Source organism: Cherax quadricarinatus, chromosome 20 (assembly GCF_038502225.1).
Source record: "Cherax quadricarinatus isolate ZL_2023a chromosome 20, ASM3850222v1, whole genome shotgun sequence".
Lineage (NCBI taxonomy): Eukaryota > Metazoa > Arthropoda > Malacostraca > Decapoda > Parastacidae > Cherax > Cherax quadricarinatus.
Genome location: NC_091311.1, coordinates 45362337 through 45367370, shown reverse-complemented (window position 1 = coordinate 45367370; position 5034 = coordinate 45362337).

Genomic DNA, 5034 nt, shown 5'->3' with positions numbered 1-5034 from the left:
GTTCTCGTATAGTATGTAGACTTGAATCCTTATTAACCAACCAACCAACTGTGGATTATATATATATATATATATATATATATATATATATATATATATATATATATATATATATATATGTATATATATACAAGACTGTTTCATGAGGTCGATCACTTTCTGGCAGAAGAATAATTTCCTGTTATGTAGAGCACTCCAGTTTGATCATGTTAATTATTTTGCCACTCGTATGTGTCACCTTGAACGTAAAGAAGTGGTCGGGTTTCTATTGTTCAACTTTTTGATAACTTGACAATAACGTGAAAGTATATTATAATAATGTTATTATTCATTTGTTTTTGTTACGTGACACAGCCACTAGCTGAGACCTGACACTCGTGACTATATGGAGGTACAACTGGAGGTGGGTGACCCTCGACTTTTTTTCTGTTCACATACTAAGACCTGCGTCAGGAAACACTTGTCCAGTGGATAACCAATTTTCCCTAACCTAACTTTTAAGAGAACAGGGAATTTAAGGCATAATAAAGTACTTCCTTGTCACCATTATAAATAATAAACTTGGATATTGCCATCAATTATGGTATACCCGTGATATGCATGTGACCAGTTTCAAGAGATCTACCCTTTCAGTTTGGTCTGAAACCAAGCTTTTCTGTTAATCTAGGGAGGTACTACTGTCTTGCCAAATGCGTTTGAAACGGAAACCTGTAATTGTTTTACATAAGGTAGTATTGCTGGTCTCTTCTTTCTGTATCATAAACACGCAAGAAAACAGATACGTCTTGCTACTTCTGCTTACACTAGGCCGGCCAGCTGGCTCACAAATCCACCATGTTTCTTCATGAAAACTTATGTCCTTGATCCAGCAGTGTTTCTGATATCTTCTGGTTAAGATGTTACGTAGTCTTGATGGCAGCACCTTCAATAGTCTGGGCCCATGAATGTTGATATAGTTTTTTCTTATTGTGCTCATGGCGCGCCTACTATTCACTGGATCGATTTTACATTTCCTCCTGTATCTTTCACTCCAGGTGTTATGTTAGTGTGCAAATTTGGGACTAGGCCCTTCAGTATCTTCCATATGTATATGATCAGTCTCTCTCTCTCTGTCTCTCTCCAAATAAAGATACCCAGGTGTTGCATATGTGTGTAATTCCTCATCTTGCCATGATATATTGTTGTCTACTGCCAGACTCTATTGAAATCTGTTTGCAAAATGCCTTGTACCGTGGCTTTTGATTATTATTATTAAAGGTTGTTTTTGTTGTTGTTGAATTAGGGGGGATATGATTGAGGTGTATAAATGGAAGACAGGAATAAATAAAGGGGATGTAAATAGTGTGCTGAAAATATCTAGCCTAGACAGGACTCGCAGCAATGGTTTTAAGTTGGAAAAATTCAGATTCAGGAAGGATATAGGAAAGTACTGGTTTGGTAATAGAGTTGTGGATGAGTGGAACAAACTCCCAAGTACCGTTATAGAGGCCAGAACGTTGTGTAGCTTTAAAAATAGGTTGGATAAATACATGAGTAGATGTGGGTGGGTGTGAGTTAGACCTGATAGCTTGTGCTACCAGGTCGGTTGCCGTGTTCCTCCCTTAAGTCAATGTGACCTGACCTGACTAGGTTGGGTGCATTGGCTTAAGCCGGTAGGAGACTTGGACCTGCCTCGCATGGGCCAGTAGGCCTGCAGTGTTCCATCGTTCTTATGTTCTTATGTTCTTATTCAAAGGGTAGCGCATGGGAAAATGGGAGATAGTCAGGCTCAAGCCACAGAAGGGGAGGTCACGTCCATTTCCTTTATCAAGAGTTCCTGACGGGCGTCAAGGAGCCTACCTCTCTCTCAAGGTTGTGTCGCTACTACTGTGTCTAGGCGCTAGTCTGCAGAATCTTGCTTCGCCTTCCTAGCTGCCGTTGTTTAGTCTGGCTGCTCGTAGACTTTATGCAAATTTCTCTTTCTTATAAAAATGCTAATTTGTTATTAGCCTGTTTGCTATTTTTATTGAAGAAATTGGGATATTAGTTACCATGCCATAACTAGTGAATGCTCTGCATAATTGGCTACAGTTATTCATTGGTGATGTCTGACTGCATTATACATTTACACAGAACTCTGCTCTTCGTTCTGCGTCCATTGAGGTATACGATTGTATCTCTCTTCGATCGCGCAGAGACCGAAACATCGTCTCGTATATGAGAGACACCTGGTGTGTACTCAACTGTATGTACTCACCTGTTTGTGGTTACAGGGGTTGAATCATAGCTCCTGTCCCAGCCTCTTCGCTGGTTGCTACTAGGTCCACTCTCTCCCAACTCCATGAGCTTTATCGTATCTCTTCTTATAGCTATGTATGGATTCTACCTCCACTACATCACTCTTCAGATTGTTTCACTTCCTGACGACTCTATGACTGAAGAAATACTTCCTAACATCCCTGCGACTCATCTGAGTTTTCAACTTGTTGCTGCGTCGTATCTCAAACATTCTGACCCTATCTAACTTGTCAGTTCCTCTCAGTATTTTATATGTCGTTGCCATGTCCTCCGTAACCCTCCTGTCCTCCAATGTTGTCAGGTTGAGTTTCCTTAACCTCTCCTTTAACCTCTCCTCGTGTGTGTGTGTGTGTGTGTGTGTGTGTGTGTGTGTGTGTGTGTGTGTGTGTGTGTACGTGTGTGTACTCACCTAGTTGTACTCACCTAGTTGAGGTTGCGGGGGTCGAGTCCGAGCTCCTGGCCCCGCCTCTTCACTGATCGCTACTAGGTCACTCTCCCTGAGCCGTGAGCTTTATCATACCTCTGCTTAAAGCTATGTATGGATCCTGCCTCCACTACATCACTTCCCAAACTATTCCACTTACTGACTACTCTGTGGCTGAAGAAATACTTCCTAACATCCCTGTGATTCATCTGTGTCTTCAGCTTCCAACTGTGTCCCCTTGTTACTGTGTCCAATCTCTGGAACATCCTGTCTTTGTCCACCTTGTCAATTCCTCTCAGTATTTTGTATGTCGTTATCATGTCCCCCCTATCTCTCCTGTCCTCCAGTGTCGTCAGGTTGATTTCCCTTAACCTCTCCTCGTAGGACATACCTCTTAGCTCTGGGACTAGTCTTGTTGCAAACCTTTGCACTTTCTCTAGTTTCTTTACGTGCTTGGCTAGGTGTGGGTTCCAAACTGGTGCCGCATACTCCAATATGGGCCTAACGTACACGGTGTACAGGGTCCTGAATGATTCCTTATTAAGATGTCGGAATGCTGTTCTGAGGTTTGCTAGGCGCCCATATGCTGCAGCAGTTATTTGGTTGATGTGCGCTTCAGGAGATGTGCCTGGTGTTATACTCACCCCAAGATCTTTTTCCTTGAGTGAGGTTTGTAGTCTCTGGCCCCCTAGACTGTACTCCGTCTGCGGTCTTCTTTGCCCTTCCCCAATCTTCATGACTTTGCACTTGGTGGGATTGAGCTCCAGGAGCCAATTGCTGGACCAGGTCTGCAGCCTGTCCAGATCCCTTTGTAGTTCTGCCTGGTCTTCGATCGAGTGTGTGTGTGTGTATGTGTGTGTGTGTGTGTGCGCATGTGTCTGTGCGTGTGTGTGTGTGTGTGTGTGTGTGTGTGTGCGTGTACTCACCTAATTGTACTCACCTAATTGTGGTTGCAGGGGTCGAGACTCAGCTCCTGGCCCCGCCTCTTCACTGATCGCTACTGGGTCCTCTCTCTCTCTGCTTCCTGAGCTTTGTCATACCTCTTCTTAAAACTATGTATGGTTCCTGCCTCCACTACTTCACTTACTAGGCTATTCCACTTGCTGACAAGTCTATGACTGAAGAAATACTTCCTAACGTCCCTGTGACTCGTCTGAGTCTTCAGCTTCCAGTTGTGACCCGTTGTCCCTGTGTCCCCTCTCTGGAACATCCTATCTCTGTCCACCTTGTCTATTCCCCGCAGTATCTTGTATGTCGTTATCATGTCTCCCCTGACCCTTCTGTCCTCCAGTGTCGTCAGTCCGATTTCCCTTAACCTTTCCTCGTACGACATTCCCTTGAGCTCTGGGACTAGCCTAGTTGCAAACCTTTGTACTTTGTCTAACTTCTTGACGTGCTTGACCAGGTGTGGGTTCCAGACTGGTGCTGCATATTCCAGTATGGGCCTAACATACACAGTGTACAGTGTCTTGAACGATTCCTTATTAAGGTATCGGAACGCTATTCTCAGGTTTGCCAGGCGCCCGTATGCTGCAGCGGTTATTTGGTTGATGTGTGCCTCCGGTGATGTGCTCGGTGTTATGGTCACCCCAAGGTCTTTCTCCCTGAGTGAGGTCTGTAGTCTTTGTCCACCTAGCCTATACTCTGTCTGCGGTCTTCTTTGCCCCTCCCCAATCTTCATGACTTTGCATTTGGCTGGATTGATTTCGAGAAGCCTGTTACTGGACCACATGTCCAGCCTGTCCAGGTCTCTTTGCAGTCCTGCCTCATCCTCGTCCGATTTAATTCTTCTCATCAACTTCACATCATCTGCGAACAGGGACACTTCAGAGTCTATTCCTTCCATCATGTCGTTCACATATATCAAAAATAGCACTGGTCCTAGAACTGACCCCTGTGGGACCCCGCTCGTAACAGGCACCCACTGTGATACCTCTTCACGTACCATGACTCGTTGCTGCCTCCCTGTCATGTATTCCCTTATCCATTGCAGTGCCCTCCCTTTTACATGCGCCTGATCCTCCAGCTTCTGCACTAATCTCTTGTGGGGAACTGTGTCAAAGGCCTTCCTGCAGTCTAGGAAAACGCAATCTACCCACCTCTCTCTCTCGTGTCTTACTTCTGTTACCTTGTCATAAAACTCCAGGAGGTTTGTGGTACAGGATTTGCCTTCCATGAACCCATGCTGGTTTTCATTTATAATCTTGTTCCTTTCCAGGTGTTCGACCACTCTCCTCCTGATAATCTTCTCCATGACTTTGCACACAATACATGTCAGAGACACAGGTCTGTAGTTTAGTGCCTCGTTTCTGTCTCCTTTCTTAAATATGGGG